General features: G+C 33.6%; 1 long non-coding RNA gene across 1 annotated transcript; it reads right to left on the bottom strand.

Moving 5' to 3' along the window:
• Window positions 1-447: 447 nt before the first annotated feature.
• On the bottom strand, window positions 448-18,784 carry LOC146997109 (uncharacterized). The gene is made up of 2 exons (XR_015041123.1): window positions 4,302-18,784; window positions 448-1,406 (listed from the first exon to the last, which is right to left on the bottom strand). It is a non-coding gene; the product is annotated as an uncharacterized LOC146997109 (long non-coding RNA).
• Window positions 18,785-24,950: the final 6,166 nt, after the last annotated feature.

Raw genomic sequence — 24,950 nt, 5'->3', positions numbered from 1 at the left:
TACGCGCCTAGTTTGCTAACGTTACACAACGAAGGCACGCAAAAAAGTAGGTGAAGAATCATCACCCACAACCTTTTAGTTCGGGTGCCACTGTAGAATCATTATTTTATTTTGATGCTGGAAACTTGAAAAATGAGCAATGGCGTCTCCGGTAGGTACCTGGACTTCTCGAATACGCGTCGTTTGTGCTAACGTTACACCACGAAGACACTCAGAAAGGAAGGAGAAAATGCCTTATAAATTCAGTCATTTTATTGAAAAAAAAAAGTTTAAAATATTTCTTTTTATCACAGAATATTTAACAATTTTTAATATAATATTTCAATTTAGGCACATTACATTTCACTACACAAGCATGTGCAGCAAAATTATCTGAGCTGCTGCTAGTGAAGTTATAATATTGTTGCGTGCGTACGGGTTCGTTACGAAATGAATGCACAAGTTCGATGAAAAATGAACAAAAATTTATTATTATTTCAACAAAAATGCTTAAATTTCCTCAAATTATAATGCAGTATTACAATATCTCACAGTAGTTATCTTTTAATTACTCAAATGTCCAATATAACGTAATTCAAAACAGCTAAAGAAAGCTAATCCGCGAATTCGCTACAGTCAACAAGAGCAGTTTTCTAAACAAACAACAAACTAAGTAATTACTACACACTGAGAGGTTTTCCTCCTTTTATAAGATTTTAAAAGCGCGTGCGAGAATTTTCTGGTACTTTCTCGAAATCAAAAAGACAATTATTTATTTAATGTTAAATGCACGTGCTCTTGTATTTTTAATTTTCCGGCTTAGCTTTCTTCTTTTAATATTCGTCACGCGCTGCACTGCGCCGGAAATGAAACCATTTAATTTATAATTGAACTAACATTAGCTTTTTAAATACCAAATTCGTATCAATATTTAAAGCGGTTTGCCAGTAAACTGACCGATTCTAAGTCAGCCAATTTCTTTTAAGTTTCTCCCGTCCAGAAAGCTGAGAAAGAGGGGTATATTAGTTTGCAAACTTCAAAAGATACAGCATTTGCAAAGATAACTCTTTACAATTATGGCGTCCCAACGGAGAGTAACAGACTCTTTTCATCGTATATTTGCAGAACATTGTTGAAGATTCTCAAATCCTATAAAAATATTCCTTTTTATAGTACTTTGTAGGAGTATACACATGCTGGACGTTCGTAACTTTGAAGGGGTTGTGCGACATGATGGGTGATTCGTAATTCTTTAGGCACTGATCCAAAGAGATTTGGTCCAAAGGTCTTCGACAGAGCAAAGAATCAAGCCAAAAATGAAAAATGGTGAACTCAGATGAGAAAAGATGTGGAGAAACGGTCTTCAAACTTTGTCGACTCAAGGAACACTAAGAACTGTAAGGGTTTTTCGGTGAAATCCATCCCAGCTTTAGAAAAATATACCATATATCAGTATTTAAAGTAGAACAATATGTTATATTTACTTTACGTAAAAAAATATTTTTAATTTAAACATTTTAACATAAAACTAACGTAATTTAGTCATTATTATCATTAACCTGTACTACAGTTAACAGCTACGCTTGTCTATTTAGTGACTGGGGTGTGCTTCCATTTTTTTTTTTTTTTTTTTTTTTTTTTTTTTTTGCACGAACTTTTGAGGTCTAGCTGTCTAGATCTGTTGATTATGTGTAATGGCATTTCCTTTTCTGCGTTTAATTTGTTTTCATATTTTCCTTTAGCTGAAACATACGTTGAGAAAGATTTTTCATTTAAATACGCTGTTCCAAATGTCATTAAAATGTTTACAATAGCTGTGCGAAAAATTTCTGTGTATCCTGCATGAATGGAAAATTTATGATTTATTATAGTCCTCTAAGAGATTTTTCCTTCTTTTTACGAAATAAAGGAACTATTGTAATCACGAAAAATTCCGGTTACAATATTTCAGCCAAAATATAGATTTTGACAGCTATCAAATGCAATTTAACGATGTTTTTGCGCAACATGTGTACGTAAGGAGTTTAGTTAATCTACGTGCAATATTTGTTTAATTATCAAAAATTTAAAATTGGTTTAAGTGCTGCTAAGCTTATTTTTTAACCATAACAGCCATTTTTGGTTAAAACTGAAACTTAGTAGAATAGTGAGTTAAATATTTTTGCACATTCAGTGTCCTTTTGCGGAGTGGGGCCAAAGCGAAACTTTTATGCATCGAATAACCTGCTTTCTTGCCGCCTGTTGGCCGAATAGTTTGTTTTTGCGTAAAAAGTGTCACTTCAATTGTAGAGACTGTTTCTTTTAGTGGTTTTTAATTGTATTTGGTGTTTTATTTTTTTATATACATTTTTCAATGTTTAATCAAGATATTTTAAGATTTTATGAAATTTTGCCTGATCGTGAAGTGAGAACTGAACTAATTCAATGAGAAGTCTATCTCTAATGAAATTCAAAGATGTAACTTTAAAAGAAATGCAGCAAAAATGCGTATAAATTAATATTCCGCGCCAGGAAGTCATATGGTGTCTTAATAAAATTTTTTCATTCAGACATATTTATTTTTTTTTCCTCATCAGAAGTATTCTTTTGGTGCTACTTTGGTAGACGGTTGCACGGATTTTTGGGGATTTACGTTGGCCGAATTGTTGGCGCGATTTTTACAAACGTCAGCCATCTTGAAAAACGCTGTTTTTACGCATAGTAAAGTATTCGAAACTTAAATAAATAAATATCGTTAAATGTAATGGATTAATTTTGTGTTGAAAATGTCATTTTTTAAGATGGCAGGCAAGGGTAAATAAATACATTTACTATAAGTATAAAATACTAAAGTAAGGTTATTATTACTTTCATATAGCAAAGAAGAGAATAAAAACACCACTATAAAAACATTGAGCCAACGTTTAATTAGATTAAAATATTACTGAAATTGAATATCGAATTCAAAACCATCATACCAACATTTAAAAGAATTAGAATATTATTAAATTCAAATACTTTAAAATACGTTATATAGAATATAATTAACATTAAAACATATGGACAATAATTATCTCAGCAATTTCTGAAAATACTGTATTAATGTTTTTAACAAAAATTGAAGTATACAATTATAAAATAAAAGAAAAATATGTACTTACATTTTTTTGAGTGTTTAACCTGTTGCTTATTGATAAGTAGCACAATAAAAAATCAGAATCATAATTTAGATAACATCTTTGAAGGAATTCGAAGATATAAATTAAATTTTAAAACGGCGCGGAAATGCATAAATTGTCAGTATCCAATCAGGGAGCTGATTACAGCTCGTTAATGCACAAATATTCTATAACCAATCAGAGAGCTTATTACATCACGGCTAGAATTAAAATTATTTAAAAATTCATACATAATAAAATCATTTTTTAAAAAAATGCAAAATTTAATTGTATTTTTATATTTAAGAGCCATAAATAATGTTTAAAACATTAGATTAAATTTATACATATTAAAACGAATTACTTTTAAAGTAAGGCGACGTCATTGATTACATCATCCACAACATAAAATTTCATAAAATATGATAAACAATAAAATTTTTATTTCAAATAAAAATGCAAAATTAAATTGATTTTTAATATTTAAAAGCCATAAATAATATTTTAAACACGGAATTTATGCACAATAAAACGCATTATTTTTTTAAATAAAATGACAACAAAGTATCGGTTACCATAAATAACTTATCCAGCAATGGGTTTACCATAAGTTGTATTACTCGCCAAAGGAAAATCTCCAAAAAATCGCCAAAATCCGTGCAACCGTCTACCAAAGTAGCACCATTCTTTTATAGTTTCCTTCAGTTGAGAAAGATTCTTGTCTAAATCTAATTAATATTCGATAAGAAAACTGTTTACGTTTGCGAAGCATTGCACGGCATTCTTTGTTACACGTGATGACTTCGTGTTAAGTTTAAAACGTAATCTGTAACTAAATGTATCTTTATAGTTTCTCATTTAACAAAAACTAATAAACTAGTGTGAATGCTTTATAATATCCTTTTTGAAATTTTCTTTTGATTTTTAGAGCTCCGAAGCTTCGCGGAAAATAACTTGAAGAAAAAGTAAGAAATAGTAAAGATCTCAGATTCCATTTGTACTTTACGGAAAGTAATCGATCTCTTTTTCAGTATCGCATTACCAAGTTTAAATATCATGTTTTTTACATTTCGTTTAAGTCCGAATCGACACCATTTTACCTTTCGACGACTTTAACAGATGACCGCCGATGACATGAGTTTGAACAACGAAGACACATCATTTAGAATACGGCAAACCACTTACCATTTCCTTTTTTGAATTTCAGTCTGTGAGGATTTTTCTATTTCATTTTACGTAAAAAGATTAAACAGTCCCGCTGAAGACACATGATGACGACCTCTCTGGCAGGTGGAATTTTCTGCAGGGAGAACGGAGGAATAAGGAGTGTAAAACAGAGGTATTTTAGGCAAAAGGCATACAAATCTATGAAAGCATGGGGGATTGGCTTCAGTTAATAATGGCATATATGGCCGGACTCTTCAATTACGAAGAAAAAGAGGCTAGTATCAAACCATTTTAAGAGAAAGACGCTAGCATCAAAGTGTCATCAGTGGCTTACAATTTCGAACCCACTCTGATGTTGTTAGCGTGTTCCCTCAGTTAGGTAGATAGATTCAAGGCTAAGCTTAAGTTACTAACGGAGAAGGATGGCACTCTTGCCTCTTGTTGCAAATTAGTTGATTTCTCAACCGCATCGAAAACATTCGTCTTTCTATTTCTCGGCTATTTATAAGTATGCATCAAAAATGTTCCTCCAGATTTTAAAGAAATCAACTGATTGTACTCAAACTACATCTAACTGATCCGCAGAGTTTTTCAAAAGTGGTAGTTCGGTCTAGGTTAAATCCGAATGGGCTAGTGCATGGGCGTCTTCGCGGTTTTCCCCATATATAAGTGTATACAAGGCACTTTCTCATAGAACGTCTCCTACGAAGGAATCCCTTCCTTTAGGCATATAGCCCTTCCGTGCTTTGCCACATTCAAAATTAACCAAAACCAAATATTGTACTGACTCTACATCAAAAGCAGATGACAATATGTTTTCCAGGCTTTTAAGCGCGGTTACTTACATATATGAAAAAAATAACTTTAAAGGCACTAAAACTGATGTCTTGACTCTTTATCTAAATTTTCTAGCATTCAGTTGATTAACATTATATTAACTGGTTAGGATCTAATTCTATTAATTTATTTTAGTGCGAGAAGATGCTTGCGCACTCTGTCAATTAAAAGTCTCAATTTTTTTGGCGATTCGCGATGCATTTTAGATATGGATAATAATTCGGTAACGTGACTTTTAATTATTAACCGTTTATTTTCAAATCTGGCTATTAACGTTTTCCACAGAGATTCATAAGTTTCATCCGTAGTCTGAGTTTTCTTTGCCTGGCCAACAAGAGTCGATTGCAAATAACATAGGTTTTGTGAGTCGGTTTACTACCGAGTGACAAAACTATGTTATTTGCAGTCGGTATTCATTGTCATCGATTATTGATTTAAACTGAACTTTAAAAAGAAACCCTAATTGGCAGTTTCAGTTGAATTTAGGCAAGGTAATCTCTGGCAGTTTAACTGAACTTTGCTTTTTTAATGCCGCAACATTACTACGAGAAACAGTATAATTGCTGCTGGGTATATTGCCCAGTTCCTCTGATAAATGTATAAAGCTTACCTCACATTTCTCGACGTCAACTTCCATTTCCGAGAAGACTTATCTTGTTTGTGCTCTTCCCAATCTTCAGAATTTAAAACACATCTTTATATGCTTCAAATTTGTTGAAACTAATTTTAATATTGACCAGCTTACACTCGAGTTCTGCAGTGTCAACCTTTGATTCATCGTTATGTTAGTCACAAAGCCCTTCAATCGCGTTATTTGTGCTTTCAGATGACCCTTTCTTCGTATAAGAACATTAATCTCTAATGACCTCATTTTCCTAATATTAGCAAGTTCTTCCAACAACAAATAAAAAGATATTTACTTCAAATATTGCAGAAATGCTCCTGCTGATTGGACCACAGTTGTGGAATATCACTGCGAAATAACGAAATTTCTTTTGAAATTTCTTCATTATCTAACCACTTAATTAGCAGCTGTACAAAAGCGAAACAAACAACAATCTATTAAAACATTAGTATTAAGAAAAATACTTTGTTCGCGCATGCTCGTTACAGGATCTATTGCTAAACAACGACAGTATAGGAGAACGGTTTCTGTTATCAGACGATTAGGAGCCAACTATAGTTATTAATAACATGAAATGGCCTGCTATTGTAATGTGTAGCCATAGAGATTTAATAATAAACAATATCAATAGCAATATAGAATAATTAGTAATTTATTCAATCTACTGCACGGGCAGCAAAGCAGAAATTTCTGGAATAATCTAATATGAAATGGCCAACAGAGGATCGAAAATTAACAACAAAGTTGGGAATACCATGTTTTTTTAATTTCAGAACATGAATATGAAATCTGGAAAGGTCACCTGCTAATACTTAATACTGCTAGCCGAGGCTACAACTACAAAACGAGCAAATATTTGCGCAATATTTGGGAACATCATTTTAGTTACCATTTTTAGGACAGTCAGGCAGCGATTTAGACACCTCAAGATTATGGAAATAAATGCATATGAAACATATAAAGGGAGAAGGATATATAAAATGTAAGACAATGTCCCATAGGTTCCTCTGCGACACTAATAAAACTATACCTATGAACAACGAAATATAAATCGACACCAAAACACTATTGAAATACCAAAATTAATTTCAAAATAAAATAATTAGAATTGCATATAATGAAACGCAGAATACATGCCTGAGACCGACAACCAGTTGGAGAATGGTAAGAATATCGCTCACTGTCTACTGGATTCCTAGCTGTGCCGGTTTCAGTGGGAGCTGTGCACCCCGTAATAGATGTAGTGCTAGAACAGCAGTGCGACGGAGCAAAAATAGTCAAACCATATAAAGTTCTGTTCCTCTGTCCACCTTTCCCTCTCCCTGCTCATTAAGGAAACTTATGGCAGCGTGAGCAACATACAGCTTCTCATTCTTGTTGAAATATGGTGCGACACAGGTCCAGAAAATATGGTACAGCTATAATCTAATTCCGTAACAGGAGGTAGCCGAAATACTTGATATGGTTTGTTTTTGTTGTCTTGCCTATGATGAAACCTATTTATATATAGCCAGGGACAAAGATGAAAACTTGACAATCGGCAAATTGTTGTTATCGTAGGGATTCGTTTCATGAACAAGACCCAAATTTTTAACATTCCAGCAAGAAGGGCCCGACAATGAAAAATGTGTGCAGAGGTCAATTCAGTGTCCGGGCAGTTACACAGTTTCTGTAGGTTTTCCGATCTACTGTGTCAGTTTTCAGTCCTCTGTGATGGCGAGTTCTAAGTTTCACTCAAATTTTTGTTAAAAGTCTATCTCCATTGATGTTATGGAGTTCCTGCTTTATCGGAATTGAAAGTTCCTTCAATTTGTATATGGCCGCGGCATTTTCGTCCCAGAAAATAATATTTACGTTATAATTATTGCTAAGAATTTGAGTCTCTTTTGCAGTTTATTTGCGTTCTCGTTAGTGTGATGTTGACATTCGCTGCAATCACTAAAGAAAACAGACTTTATCTAAATATTTACCATCGTTTAGGCGAAAGTGTATTCGCTGGTGATTAGAGAGCTTGTATACAGGATTTCTTGTAGAGCTGCAATTAAACAACAGAAGACAATGAGTCCTTTTGGTTCCTCAGAAATGGGAAGGTATATGTACATGTCAAGTGCCAGAAAATTTCCCCTATTGCTTTCGAAAAGACGTTTAAAGATTCTTAATATTTTCACTGCATTTTCATTACATGGGTTTTGATATGCTTAGTTTATCTTAATTCTGCATCTAATGTGATTCTTAAGTATTTTGGACATGATGTCTTCATTATGAATTTGCCTTCAATGTACAATTTTGGATTAACCAAATGTCTATGCTTCTTGCCTGTTGAAGATACATACAGTAGTCTTTTAAGCGGATTAAGCATTGATCTTGGGCTTTAAGCTCTGCGTTCATTTTACGATCCCATTTATTAGTTTATGGAGTTTTTATATCTTTGCTGGAGTGCCAGATCGCGAAGTCATATGTGAGAGAGGCCGATTGAGTATCTTTTTTAAGGGCGAATGTCTGTCATATATAACAGGAAGAGAAGAGGACTTAAAATTGGAGCTTGGTGTACACCTGCAACTATTATCTTTCCCTTGATAAAATTTCCAAGATAAGGGCATTTCCTTCAATACCGTATATGGTTTATTATTTTCTGTCTCCATATTTTATCAGCTGAGGAAGACATATAAAGAAAAACAGCAATGATCTTTTTGGTATCGTTCTTGGAAACCATCGATGATAGAATAATTGGTTTTCCACTATATGTTATTTTCCATAGTGAGTCTTATAAAAATTTATCTTCCTATGTTTCATGAGGACATCCGTGAATTGTGAGTGGATAATTCATTCCATCACCTTGCAAAGGATGCTGATTAGGACGATATGCCATAAAGTTCTTGCATTCTGTAGCGATTTATTTGGTTCCAGCAAAGGTACAATAACAAAAATCTTCCAACCAGACCAGACTTCCATGATGTGTTAAAGATGGTCAACATGCATTGTCTTGTTCTTACATTAAAATATTTAACCAATTCTCCAAAAATATAATAATTTACAAGTGATTTATTTCCCTTAATAGTTTTGGTAGACATACCTACCAACATATATCTACTGTTAGCCCAGCTGCATCAAGGTTATTTCAAGATTGGTAAACAGTTTTAGTGAACGAGTTGTCAAGTGATTTAGCTGTTTTCCGATACTTAACGTCTTTTCTTAAATATAGAGTTCTACAATGCTCGGCTCATTTTTGTTGCTCACTGGCAAATAGTTTTTCTTCTAGTCTGTTTCATCCCCCTGATAGCAATTTTATGTTTTCGTCCGTATTGTTTACTTAAGTTGATCTCTTTAATCAGTCTCTCTGTTTCATCGGGAGTCTATATCCTGGTCCTTGCAGTCAAGATTTCAATGTTCTTTTCTTTTTCTTTTGGTATGAATCTCTTAGCTGAATTGAAATTTTGCGTGAATCTCTCCATCTGTTCCTCAAATTAATCTTCTGGGATATGAATACTGTGGCAGAGGTTGTCGAAATATTAGGCGAAATCTGACCAGTCTGCCTTTCTAAAATTCCAAAATCTTTTTACTTTTTTCAGAAATTTCAGCAATAACATTGAGCTTCATAATAACAGGTCGATGATTATTCGTTGCATTATCAATGATCTTCCATGTACAGGTATTGGATATGTGATAATACACCTCAGTGAGATCACGATGAAAGGCAAGTGTTTTGTCCATCGTTTAAGGTAGCAAATTTGGGTCTATCAATAGATCCATTATCTGCTTTCTCTCCACATCCAGTGAATGCAAGCCGCAGGTTTACCTTTTAGCATTAAAATCGACCAGCATAGTAAGGAAAATCTCTATGTCGTATCACTTAGTAAGAGGCAATCGACCATTAAAACGGCCTGTGCCAATATATTACTTGCCATTTAAATGCGTGAAGAATCGAATACGTTGTATCCAATAATATGGAAATACTTGTGCATATGCTGTGCTAGAACTCAGAGATTACTAATGACGGATCCTTCTGTGCCGCCGTTCGTAAAATAAGTGAAACATGAGGCGATCGTGTGGCGCCATCTATCAGCATTTTAGATGACTGGAGCTCTGGTGGCGCTATCTCTTGCAGGATGTATTGTAATGCATTTTTAAAATTTCCTAAAAGTTATTTTTCTGATGAGCTTTAATTGGCATCAAGTAAAATGATGAAAAACACAATTTTCAGTACATTGAAACACGGTTCACAAGACAAAAAACTATTTACACACAAAGTCATTTTGCTTTGGCAGGAACAAAGTACATCGCGTTTTGTAATTTGATAAGTAAATGTATAAGTAAAGAAAATGAAGTAAAATCTTGGCTTGCCGTTGTTCAATTGTGAAATCGTAATTTCCAAGTTTTTTGATGATATTCTTGGAGTGACTGTCACATTTCGTGAAAATGTTATGAGAAGCTTTCAGAATTTCACAGTTCGTGGGTTTACGTTTTAAGTCATTGTGAAGAGTGCTGTTTTGTACGAATCGAGGTGCATTTCTAATTATTCGGATGGCCTTGTTTTGAATTATTTGTATTTTTTCGAGGTGAGTTCTTGCAGTTGCAGCCCACGCTGGGGAAGCATACAATAAATTTGGGCGGATCGCTTGTAGATAAAAACTGTTTTTGTAGCAAGACTAAGTATAGAATTTATCCTTATGAGTGCATAGATACTGACTATTGCTTGGTTGTTTTTTTACAGATATTTTCGATATGGTTTTTGAGGGTTAGTTTTTGATCGAGATAAACGCCTAAATATTTAACACATTTTTCATTTGGAATGGCCAAATTATTATAAGAGTTCTTTTGGAAATATATTGTAGTAGATTTCCTTTCAATGATTTTAATTTTTCAAGCGTTAAACCACATATAGATATAGTCTATCGCATTTTGGAGGTTTCGGATGGCTCTTTTCGGATTGGTGGATTTGCTGAGAATTGCAGTATCGTTTTCATATAAGGCGATAATGCCATCCTTATGGCTGGGATGAAGTCAGATTGGGTGTCAGATATTTTATAGAGGGTTTCGGCACGTGACTCTTCTCGGTAATAGACACGTTAACCAGGATGCAGCAGTGTCTTTGGATGAGGATTTCCATGGCCTGAATTTCCGTGGTTTGGATTTGATTAATTTTTATCTCCCTCTATTGGACAATATTATTGCAAGTAAAGAAAGCAAGTCCTCCTCCACTTCCGTCTGTCCTATCTTTTCGAAGAATAGTACAGTTCTTATTGTTAAATTATAAATTTATATTTAGCATAGTCTTTCGAAGGCAATCAATATGAATGTCATCATTCTTTAGGTAGACCTGAAATTCATCTTTCTTGCTTTGTTTCTCGTTTTTATTTGATGTCCTCATAGCACACTTCAAATCTTGCTCCAAGGCATGATCAGAGGTAAACGCATAGGCTGCCTTGCACGCGATAGCAGTATTCGTAGATGCTGAATTTACACTCATCATTGAAAAGGATGCCATTGCCCGATGGGTTCGACTGCATGTTTGTCCTCCTAATTTATTTTGCTACAAACTTAAGTCAATGGAAGCATTCCCCAATCCGCCATCCGATTATGCGTTCTCTTCATGCTTGTACGGGCTACAGGACGTACCGTCTTAATATGCATTCCAGAAGTGAATGTGATGTCTACTCAATGGCTCTCCATGCCATTAGTCCTGGAATAGTCCGATTTGGCCATCATGATGCTATTAAAAAAAAAGAGGGACTCGTCAAATTGCAATGATTTTACTCGCATTCACCTTTCACATATTTCTCTTAGAGCAGTTTCGAAGTTCTGTTTCCTAAGGTGCAGATTCCAAGAAAGCTGGAGCAATTGTCGAATTCCTACCAATGCGTAACACACAAAATACGTTATACAACATCGGCAACTAAGTCGTGCTGCACAACAGTGATAGCTTTCTAAAATAGATTACATTACTTATCTGAACCAAAACGAAATGCAATGTGCACAAGACATCTGTTGACATCCAGTGCGATTCCTTAATTTGTTCTGTGTCATCCTCTCAAAACCATCAATTGAAAATTCTCATAAATGTCCTTAGATCTGTACAAGAGTTAGCAACAACTGTTCGGTAAAAAGATTATTTTTCATTCTGTTAAGTTGAGATTCTGCGGTGATCGAATTATGATATGAGCTGATTTCCATCTGCTTTCACCGAGCTTAACCCTAACTTCAACCAAGAAACAGCACGTAAATTTGAATTTTAAAGATTAAATTTTTTGTTTAAGAATTTTTTTAAAGTATCATCAATCTTGTTTGTAATATTCGCATCGCTTGATAATGATATAAATAAATAAGCATTCTACACTTCTCAAAGAACCCCTCAATTTCTGCAGTGCGATTCCTTCATGTTCTAACAGTTTCGCCTGCCAGCAGTGTATAATCACATGCAAACTTCAGGATGACTAACTTTTTTCTTTTATCAAAGTATGAGGGAATGAAATTCCACACTTTCGACAGCTCGACTTACTATTATAGGCCGAAGGGAAAATTTAAAGCCACAACTATGAAAAGTGATTATATATTTTTAATCTATTAAGTGAAGTCACGGTTAGAAACAAGAAAGGCACATGGTTAGCAACTTACCATCAACCTTATTCCGTACTTCAGAGAAATTCAACTTCTACGTAGAACTATGCTTCTGTTCTTTTGACACATTTGGAAGGGAGAACAAGGCGTGTTTCAAATTATAATATCAAGAACTGCATGGATAGAAGAATAAAATACTCCAGCTTGAAAGGGGGAAATTGTCGTTTTGAAACCATTCTGACGTTTATAAGAAATAGCTTATGATTTTGAGAATAGAATAGGTATAGGCACTGGCACATGTCTGTAAAGACCTATACATATTTAAATGCGTCTTGTCAGGTGCCTGGGAACGGTTTTAAAAACTTTCGAAAACAAACTGTCAGGATAATTATTTGAAGATGATTTTAAACGAAACAAGCAGCTGACACCAGTCTATATTGCAAGGACTTTCATTGCAGCTACAGGAAATCGAAGAGCTACAAAACCAGATATGCCTTGAGTAACAGGCTGCATAAAGTATTTCTTCAGACAAGGGGAGCACGTAATTTGTTGCTCTAATACTGACAAAGAAATAAGTCTGTTTGGACATTGTGTAGAGAAAGATATCTGACATAGTAAAATCTGGATGAAGTGAAAACCACGCAAAAACAGTAAAATGCATCAACGAAGAAAGCTGAATCTTTACAATGGGTGTTCATAATTTTTTTTCAGCAGATCTAACCTGCGCATTTTTGCTAATGCCACTGCAAATGCTGAAATATACTGACATCATATTTTTTATTCTAATGTCGAGTTGTTTAAAGATAGCTTTTGCAATAAATATCGATAACTATCATTGATATCAACTGGTTATATTACATACTGTTTGTGCCTATCTAAATTTACTTTTTGCAGAAACTGCAGTTCTGCATTTTTAAATATATCTGATATGACAAAATACGGATGGTATGAAAGTTCTTACTCTTTTCTACAGAGTCATTCAAGTTGTACGACATTTTACATTTGCTTCTTGAATTATACTCGCTAGTATCAGTCACAGTTCGAGGTTGCAGTCGAAGTTTCAATAAGGTGGATATTATAAAAAGAATACCAACAAAAAGGCTTTATTTTATATTGCATATTCATGCAGATTATCCTGAATTTTCTAAGCTGTCAGACTACTACAGACTTTCTGCATAATTTAATTCAGCAAATCTTTGCCTTTAGTCTACACAGTAAGGAAAACGAAATACAGAAGTAGGCTGAATACCAGATGGCAATTACTTTCACAGAAAATAAACATACAGCCAGGATTCCGATATTTTGGATAAACAATGAGCTAATCCCAACCTCTTAGTCATCAAACTGCATAATACTGTAGAAATTTATAAATTAAATATGATACCTATTACAAATTAAATATAAAACTGGCATTCAGACAATTCCTTATAACTATATATTTAAGGAATTATATTTGTTTAATTTTCCACAGAAAATATAGGCGTTATTGATCTATTTTCAAAGACATTTTATGCTTTGATGACAGCTGGTCCATATATTCTCTTATTAAGGAAACTTCAGTTCAAAGTTAAATCAAGACAAAGATGGTCTACTTATATCGCTAATGCAATCGCCGTCAGTCACAACAATAACACATGCAAGGGGCTAAAACAATATCCATACGACCACTAGATACGCAGTTTTGCTATCACGTTTTACCTTCAAGTCAAGCAGTACTTTACGTAGCAGCCCTAAATCGTAATGCTCTTCCACTTGAAAAAGCCGTGTGCAGTGGCAGAACAAAAAAGTCGCTGAATATTTGTAGTTTGGTTCGGGATACTAATCTCGGCAATCAGGCTGATTGCATGGGCGTGATCGTGCATACGAGCCAGTTTGCACTAGAAATTCCTCCTCGAAGGCATACCTCCATTAGGCAGCAGTCTTTATGTTCTTTGCTATAATCAGACAAACCAAACCCACTCGAAACTCCTCCAAATCAGCGAACAGCTTTGCAATTTTAATTCATATTTTACCATCTCTAATTACGTCAGAAAATATAGGGAAATTGTTCGGGATCCAGATGACTCCTCGTGTAGATACAGTTTTGATCTGAAATTCTGTTGTAAACTCCAGCATTTTGCTTAAAACTACAGTTTTGACTTCGGAATTTCTCGATTTATGGAATAGCTATTCTCGGATTGAAGACAGAAACTTGTAATTAATTTCTCATATATTCATTACTAAAGTATCGTAATTTTTGAATTGCTTTTTACGTATATTGGAGAAGGAATTTACAATATGAGTAGGATTATGGGAGTTACTGCTCCTTTCATGTAATTTGTTTCATATTTCCGAATTCACATTGTAACGTTTTCAATGACTTTGAAACTTCTCAAACATGGAGTTATTCCTTTGATATTGATTTCGAGCTAATCACTTCTATCTGTCGTTTAAATAATTTGTCTTCATTTTATTGTGTGAAATGCGAACTTAATCATTTAATTCAAATGTTCTTTGCAAATTTCGCGTAATCATTTTTCATATCAATCTTGGTCAAAATAAGATACAAAATTATGATTTCTTGCTTATTCTTGGCATAAATCGCTTGGCTGCTGTGTATATTATTTTGAAGTTTATATGTCGTTTCGTAGAACCTTCTATTTCTGAAGAATTGAAGCAGTTACTGAAACGTCTGTATTATTATCGGAATTATTAATCGTATCATAATTTTCATTTTCTCTGGGAGAGACAATTGGTACTGGAATCCGTAAACAGGCCATTTACCTCATCACAGTTAAGGACGAACTATTGTGTAGAGGATTTGCCGCCTACTGAAGCAAAGAAAATTGAAATCCGATTGGAGAGAAGTGTTTTAGAGCTTCGGTACCGATGACGACAGCTGGATTTAGAAACAGGAAGTTATATAACATAAGAGGGTTATAATTTTACATTCTGGAACTCCATGCAATATGTTTGTAATTTAGCACACCTGTTAACATACTCGATAGAACGTGCATTGGACATATCACATATGTCCGACACGGCTTAGCTTCTGGCTTTGTTACTGATGCTGTTAAAAGAGTCAAGTTCTACACCAGAAGTTTGCAATTCTTGATTTCTAACATAGTTATTATTACAAGTCAAGGTTGTATATTAGAATTACTGTAGCGTCTAAAGCGACTTTTCCTTTATTCCTGCTGCAATTTTAGATTTCGGAAGTGATATGATGTACCAAAACATGATGTACGTTGTGCAGATAGTTTCCTTTCAAAGAGATAATTCAGAGATTTTTTTATATCATCAGCTGCTTGGTATTTCAGTTTTCCAATAACAAGTTTGATTCTTTGAGATTCATTACGTGTATACGTATTCCTATAATACATGTACATATATCTAAAATAGTTCTGGAGCTTCTAGTTACCTAGTACATGGGGCAGGGTTCACAGCTTTGAGTGCTAGGTCCATAATCAATACCACGGGAAACACTGAAATATAGATACAAGTTTTGCTTGATTCAGACAGAAACAATTGGCATTTACTTGCTCGATTACGATGCCAATTTGAAACGGATATTCACATATTTTTCTTTTAAATTTGAGTTCTAAAGGGCAAATAAATGTTGAGGAGAATATAAAATAAATGGTTACAAATTTCAGTTCATATCCTGTTCTCGAGAGAAGTCATAGTGGCAGTATCTCATTGGAAAGTCGAGAAGTAGGCAACAAATATTGTATTGTTTTGATGCGAGAAATCAGTCAGAATACAGAAACCAGTTTGTACGAACTAATGGGATATGTAACTATCTGCTTCAGTGGGAAAGCAGCTCAGGAGGAGAATAGACGTGTCAAATGGAAGCAGAAATTAGTAGAACGTTTTCGTTACTGGATGAGTTATGGTGGTAGAAGAACATCTTAATCGATCATCGTCTGAGCTAGAAGACAAAACGCTAAAACTTCTTTGTTTAAGCCATCTTTGAAGGACATGCTGTCTTAATCTCATTTGTCCTAATCTTTTGAAGAAGTATGCAGGCTGTTTTGCATTCTTCAAACAATTTAAGAAATGAAAACAGGCAAAATTTCATCTTTGTTATTACTTATATATTTCTGTAACCATGGAAAATCTATATTTGTATCCTTAGATTTCTTAAGGTTTTTTTTAGCGACTTTACAAGTAGAAGCTTAAAGGAAATTAATCCCACGAAGATTTGTCAAGTTTTATTTTTTCGCATCTGGACATGGTTTCAAAAGACGTGAACAGGTACTATAGGAACCAATAATCTCCCCAATGTCAGGCAGAATTTACTTTTCCCTTTTTCATTAGATGCAGTAGTACGTCAAATTATCTTTGATGCGATATAAACATCAAGCGAATTTACGAAAGTACCTGATAATGAATTCTATATTTGTTTATATGCGGTGATCTTGTATTTAGATAAAGTAGGATATTCAATCTGGAGATATACTTCCCATCTTATTAAGTGAGAAAGTTCTGGACGAGAAACTTGAGGTTTTCCTATGGTGGTAGATTTCTTCTGCTTTCTCCTATTACGTCGTATTTGCAGAGGCGAATAATGACTTTTGCCACAAGATATATGATTCGTACGCATGAGATTTCGGATACCTTCATTGCACACTTCTGGTACAGAGGCCGAATGTTTATTAATGGATATCCACAAGGCACAGTTAAATTTATTGCTACATTCCTTTATGCATCGATTATGAAAAATGATATTTCAGAGGTTCATTTAAGAATTTGTAATGATATTAAAGTCATTCCCTCTATAATAATATAAAACCAGAGCGATGGTCTTAATTCAAATAAATAATGTCTGTTAAGTGGAGTTTCTGCAGTCTTTCCGATGTGAAAGTGACGCAAAAAATTATTATTAATTATTCCCACTTTTTACTCTCATATATTTATTAAATTATCAGTGAATATAAAACATCTTAATGCCTTCTCCGTTTTCTTTTAAAAATAGGAACATATAATTCGATACCTGTTTTTTTAATTTCTTGCATTAGTGCCTCATTTAAAGCTTACGCCAATTAAAATTCGCTGATTTTACTTTTGTTAGCTTACAGTTTTCCAAAATATAATTTCATATAAAGCAGATTACTGAAAACTGTATTGTGTAATATCTGAAATTTGTCTTGGAAAACTAGTCTATTCTGCAGATTCACTCCAATTATTTACATTTTGCTGATATTTTTGAAACTCTATGGCGTATTCCTAGTAGAAATCGAATTCGATGGTTTCGTCTGCTTAAGTCGGGTTTTGACTAACATATGGGCTTGAACGTTCTCTGGAGATGTTCGTTCACGGTCCTGTCTTGTATTGAAAATTCTATTTCATATTATCCTTAATTATATTGTTTGTATCATTCGAAATTGCTTTTCTGGGTTAGTAAATATTTGCTATTTGTTCAGCTGCTCTGCCCTTGTTCTGTTTTTCATTTTCGTTTTAGTTGGAATTCATTTTGTTCTTAGTCAGCGTGCAGATCGATTTACACATTTTGTTGAGTATTAGAAATGGCTTAAATGAAGATAATTCGTCTATTGTTTGCACATTAGATGGGTTTAGTTTTACTTTTTTTAAGAATGCATTTCCTATATATTTCAATATAGATTGATGGGCGGCTTGTTTGTTTCTTTCTGATTATCTCTTTTGTTTCCGCTACTGAAAGTAGTTTCTGAATTCCCCTTCAACAGCATCCTCTTCTCCATCGCTTGCTAAATATTGTTGTATTCTGTGTTCCCCTTCTAAACTGCTTATTGAATGTGGCTGCCTTTTGATTTTCCCTCCTTCTCCAACGCTTGTGAAATGTTGTTGTTTTCTGTGTTCCCCTCCTTCAATGCTTGTTGAATGTTGTTCGCTTTTGAATTCCACTCCTCCAACACCTCCTTCTCCGTCCTCCAATGCTTGTTAATATTGTTGCATTTTCAATTCCCCTCCTCCAAATCTTGTCGAATATCGTTATTTTGTAGTTCCCTTCTTCCAACACTTGTTGGTATATAAGGCCATTGCTTTTTAAAATATCGAATAATGAAAATAAAACAACAAACGAAGACTATGAAAAATAGGCTAAAACCACCAAACATTATCCACCCTGTATAAAATATCTCTACTCGTGTTTCTTTTGTTTTAGGTTGCTGGGTTAACTGTCGGAGTCTTTTTTCTGCTTTCATAAGAATAAGATGTTTTTCAAAATCTCGTAAAGTTGGATAACGATGAAAAAAGTCTTTGTAGGGAATATAATCTTTCGTCAAAAAGAGTTTCGGAAGGTCTTTTGCGAACGCTTCGTATTCGTTAATGGGGAATTTCTGGAAAAAATTTGAGCGTTTTGTTGGGATTTTAATTTGTGCCTTTGAATGCGGAATACTAGTAACTATGGTATCTGATACAGAGCGTTTTTCTGAAGTTAGGAAATTTGGGAATGACTTCATTGTTCGGGTAGGTTCTGAAATTAGTATAGGAGGGGAACCAGCAACAGAATGAACATCTGGAATTCCTGCAAAAATAAAGTTTTAAAATATATTTACAATATTATGTATCTATATTATACATATATACTTAAGTACATTTACGGATGAAAGTAGAAATCAAAAATACATCTTGCATGTAATGACAATAATATATATCATAGTGAGCCTTAAATACAAAGATATGCAAGAATTCAAGGATTATTCAATGTCCTGATGGGTGTTTCATGTCTGTCGTTTTGAAGCAAACTATAAATTATATAGGATTTCATCGTTCGAAACGACTTATTTCTCCTTTCATATGTTAAAGAAGTTACAATATATCCCATTCTTTGAACTTCAATTTTCATAATACTTGTCACCGCTATCATTGTCGGATAGTTTGCATGCGTTTACTACACTTTAAAATAAAGTCTAGTAAGTTGCAGACATCCTTTCATACTACTTCATAATAGGAGGAGGCCCACCAGCGGCCGAGCGGTAAAGTCGCTGAACACTTGTAGTTTGGTTCAGGGTTCAAATCATGGTGAACGGGCTGCCATCATCGCCATTTTCATGATTTTCGGCATGTTTAACGTAGATACGAGCTGGTTAGATTTATCAATTAATCGTACCTAAAGTTAATTAATAAAAAATGTACGAATAGGTTATAAAATAGTATTTCGAACTGAAATTAAATGGATAAAACCAAAGTTGTGTAAAAATTTTTTAGGTATGAAGTATTGTTTAAATAAAATAACTTATTCTAAAATATCAATTACTCTTTTATTTCCTTGATGCCACTTTCTAATACGCCTTTTTTTAATGCTTTATGACAGTTACGTAAAATATGTAGTAAAATAAAAATATATGATATAAATAAAAATTAGTAATACATTTCTAATAACTTGCAATAGAGGGCATACAAAAACCTGGAAGAAGAGAATTAAGTATTAATCATATTTCTGTTTAAAGGGATAATAGTAAGGTTTTTTTAACACCATAGGGAGTATATCTACTAAAGCCTGAGTAAAAACTTTAAGGCCAGTAAAATTTTTGAGAAAATGGAAACATTTAAAATAAGGAATTAAAATACCATTTGATTGATAATTATTGAGCTTAAATAAAAGTAAAAAAAGTAGAAAAATTAATTTGCAAATATTTTATTATTAGAAAATATTACAGAACACACAGATGATAATTTGAGCCTGAATAAAAACTTTAAGGCTAACATAGAAAATAACATGTAAGAAAAAATTACAAACCCTTAGAAGGTTGTGTAGGAGCCATTTCTTCGAATTACTTCAAATATTGTTGTTTTCATGGAGGAAACGAGTTTTTGACAAAGGGTGAGGTCGGTTTTATACCATTCATCATCGACAGTAGATTTCAGCTCTGTTGTTGATCTAAAATGTCTCCCATTTGCATAAACGCTTCTTGCTTAGTCACCCAAAAGGTTCTCGATTGGGTTGAGGTCAGGTGATCTGGCTGGCTATTTCACAGTTTCAACATTGTTGACTTGGAACTAATTTTTTGTGCTGTTACTCGAATGGATCGATACATAGTCTTGTTGATATTTCCAATTTTCTGCAGCAAGACATTCAGCATTTGGCAAAAGATGATTTGTTAGGACATATTGGTATCCTCGTGAATTCATTCTACCTGAAACGAATGCAATCGAGCCCACACCATTGTAAGCAAAACAGCCGAAGTCATGACAGACTCTCCACCTAATTGGCGCTTGGAGAATATTTCTTTTTCTTTTCTTATATCATGCCAGTAGAAATTCCAGGCATCTGGACCATCCAAATTCCATTTTTTTCCGTTAGAAAAAATACTTTATATCCATTGGTTGTCCCAGCTCAGGACTTTCTGGCCAAAGTTCAAATGCTCTATTTTGTGTCTCTGCAGTAACTGAGGTTTAGTCAATTTTGCTGTACAAGTGAACCTTCCAGACCTTTTACTTGTGTTATAAAACGTTTTTGAAAAAGTTTTAAACCTGTCGTCGGAATCAGTTTCCTGGTTGAGTGCTTTCCAGTAGATACAATTTGGCCAACTCTTTTTTCATCACGCGAGGATGATTTTCCTATCTTTATCGCAATAGCACGACTACTCATTCCTGTTGAAGACAAAGCTTCGATCTCTCCTCTTTCACGATCAGTTAACTTCTTACCCTACGCCATCTTCACAAAGATCACCAATACTTTGAAAAAAACGTATGAGAAATATGAAAATTGCAGCGTTGTCACAAGCTATATTACATTTATTTTTAAAAAATGACTGGTGGCCTTAAAGTTTTTACTCAGGCAGAAATACTAAACTGTAAATAACCACGTTTCTCATAATTATGTATTTACAAATTATGTTTATAGCATTTATTTCTTAGCATTGAACTTTAATAATTAATATTAATTGAATCCCTTTAATTTCATTTTACATTTTTTCAAAACTTTTTACTGGCCTTAAAAGTTTTACTCAGGCTGTAATTAAACATTGCCAGTATTTGATTAGGTATATGAACCAGAAATGTGTATTTTTAAAATATAATACATTTACATGTTTCGAAATAGTCTTCTCAATGCTATTAATTTTTTTTCTTAAAATAATAGTTCAGCCACGTTTCTAAACTAAGTAATGTTGATGTAATATAATTTATTTATACGGTATAAAAGAACGATATAAGATTGTTCAAAGTTCAAGCTAATATTACGAATTTCCTGAAGATTTCTTACGCCGACATAAATTTGTATATTGGATAGTTTCGTAATTATAGGCCGATTTGAACATAAGTAAAAAAAGTTCAGCAAAAACATAAATCGCGGCAAAAACATACAGAATTTGATTTTATTCAAAACATAGAATTCCCTTGCAGCAAAATATTTTATTGCAAAGATTTCTTGGTAACAGAGGATGCCATCATGTTGCCATTATGATGAACTAAGAAATTTGCCTTGGCATCTATACAGCGGCTTAGCGACCCAGTTGCTCTTTAAAAACTGGAACAAATTACTAATTGTCAATGCCAAACCTGAAACACTTAGGTTGAATTAAGTCACTATAAGTCGTTCATTTTTTGCATGTTACACAGAGATGCATGCGTTCATTTTGGGGGTTCGCCGATAACATCGTGGCAGAAACATCTCAGACGTAACCGTTGCGTAGGAAACAACTCAAGGCGAAAACGTCGTGGTACAATACATCATGGGAGAAAAGAAAGCGAAGAGAAAACATCGCAGTTCTAAAACATCGTTGTACAAAATATCGACATGAAAAATAATGCTGTTCAAAAACTTCGCAATTTAAAATCAATCATCGTCGCAAATATCGTGGTAAAGAATAAAGTGCCTACAAATCATCGCAGGGCGATAACAATCGCAGACATGCATTTTTCAGGTTTTAAAAGCTGTAAATGACCTTTCGCATAATGACTTGGGATATTTTCTCATAATGACTTCGGATAAAAGGAAAGTGGGATATTTTCCCTTTTATGTCTCAGATTTTTCAATGAAGTGGTATTTTGGAGTGAGTATTTCAGTTTGCTCCAGGTATAAATTTAGTATACATTTTTGCCGAATTTCTAATTTAATGGTAACCTATTTTACTTTCCCTTTCATTACGCACGAATGGAAAAAAAGCCCCTCGTTCATTCTTCCGAATAATATTAACAAAGCGTGTAAACCACATTTGGCATAAATCATCGCTTATAACAGCAAATATCTAAAGGTGCTATCACATAAATTCGCGTATATCCTGGGAATTTTGAATAAAAAACTTTAATGATTTTTTCGGTTATGCCTAGGAGTTCATCTAATTTAAGGTGATGATAAAAATGTTATGGTTCATAGTTCAAAAATGTTTTCAAAAGATTGATAAAAACTACTGAAAAATACAAACCTTTAAAGGAATCAAAAAATATCTATGAACTTATTTGGAGTGCGCCTGAAATTTTAATTGCGGTAGAAGGAATCATCGAGTGAGTCAAATTAAAAAGAGATATTAAGCAATATATATCAAATTTAAGTGATATTGAAGATCTAAAATTTTGAAAGATAATTTTTTGTAAGTACTCTTGAGATTTCTGCAAAACTTGGCGTTTTAGAAAATTAAATCTTAGAATATAAATATGAAAAAAAAAATCGGTATGTCATTTCAGTAAAATTCCTATTTTCTGTCAAAGTACCTAAGTGAGACCACTGCTATATATAAATATAATATACATCTCAAGTTGCGCTTTCGAGACGTGGAAAATGCAATTTAAATTTCGCCAATCGGTGCAAAAAGAGGGGATATACTGAACTCACCCAGCATTTTTTTTATCCAGAGGGTACTTTGTGAAAACACAATTCACCCATTTTTTTAAAATCAAATGAAGGAATGGTTTGCAAATGAGTACGATAATCCCACGTTTTTGAAGCGAATTCAGATTCCCTAAGAGTGTCCTCTGTTATTCTTTGAATGTAATGTGCAACTCAGATACTCATTTCTTTAACCTGACAGGTAGCTGCTGAATGTACCTAATCATGCGAATAATATTGCATTAAGTTCACATAGTGTGAGCACTGGTTTGCTTTTTTATGTGTTACTCGGAATGATTTAGTTTTGATGTGCACGTTATCAGACTGAGACTTTGAATACATCCTATATGCAATTTTTGGCAAACATTGTTTACGATTTATTAATATTCGCAATAAATTTAGACATTTTAAGCAAAAATTCAAAATTCCGCAAAATTTGTAATATCACATTGTTTTATTCGGTGATGTCACAAGCCATATATTCGAGCCATTTGCCCTTAGAAAGTCTTCCGCGAAAGTATCCCTTCCCTTACGGAGGTAACCCTCGAGTGCTTTGCTATAATTAAATAAACGAAATCATACCTGTAAAAGAAGTAGATCTGGCACAATCTGCCATTAATTTCAAAACCCTTTTTACTATTTCAAATCTCAATACGTACATGGAAAATTACTTTACTTTAATGTTTTATATATGATATATATATATGTATATATGTACACAATTTATTGTTTTAGATGCATTTATATTTTAACACTATCGCAACCACCTTGACAGAAGTCGCCAAATTTTCAGAAGTAGGCAAACTCTGGGAACAATGCGCATATCAATTCTTCAGTTAACGTTATTGATAACTGTAAGTTTGATTAAGCAACGTTGCCATTTTTCTACCTGCTGTTTGAGTTATATTTAAAGGTCTAAAGGCAAATTGGAATATGTTTTGGCCTTCAGCTGTATTCTGAAATATGCGCTTGTGAGATTTCCTGCAAACGAAGAACGTTCTGCGAAATGTTTGCAAGGATATTATGATTTGCCACAGAGGCTGGAATGTTCCAGATCGCATTTGATGATGATGATGTATTTTGGAAAAAAGTTTTTAAAAGTAACGTCAAAATGTCTTGCGAACACATCGGCAGTCGAATGCGTAACTGGTTCGAAAACAGTCGCCTGCCATTTTACTACAGCATCAGATTTATATACGGCAGAAGAAAAGAATTAACGAATGCTAAATTTTGCTTCGAAAACTTAGAAATGGCGATAAGTCTGTGGTACACATGAATAAATACACGTGGAAGATAATATTTGTAAGTTGTTTTATAAATTGTTTTCCGTAATAATTATCGCACTGAGATAAAAATATGTACATAACATTATGTATGATAATGAAATAAATTTCTCTGATTTGAAATTACAATTTATTTACTTCTTCAAAAAATACCTGAATTACGCCAAGTTGATTGCAATACTACGAAAGTAGTCAAATCTATTGCAGATAAAAAAGGCATAATATGAAAGCATATAATTTCAGGTTATATGTATTGAACTTCTGTTATTATTCACCCAATGTAAAATTATAATATATATAATTTTAGTTACTTTAAATTAGTTTTAGTGTGAACAATGCATTTTCAAACAATCAAGAGGAACACGTCAAAGGGAAACTTAAAACAGCAATGTTTTGGGTTTCGGGGTATATTTAAATAAAATATGCTTAAAGTTTTGTTTAAAATCTAACTCGTCATTGTTAAAGTTCAGACCGCAACTTTGCGTACGCGTATATTTTAAATAAAATATCTTTAAAATTTTATTTATAGTATATGCTAAAACAACGCTCCTCGTTCGCTTAATTTTACTGCATTTTTACTTCGGCTGAAAACGATTTCCTTCCTGCTCATGAAGCAAGCAGTTCAATAGTCTTTA

This window comes from Stegodyphus dumicola, chromosome 5 (assembly GCF_044657685.1).
Source record: "Stegodyphus dumicola isolate Sdum_Otavi_A_Nest chromosome 5, ASM4465768v1".
In the NCBI taxonomy this organism is placed as follows: Eukaryota; Metazoa; Arthropoda; class Arachnida; order Araneae; family Eresidae; genus Stegodyphus; species Stegodyphus dumicola.
Note: the sequence above shows the minus strand (reverse complement) of the source record. Positions and strands in the feature narration are given on the sequence as shown.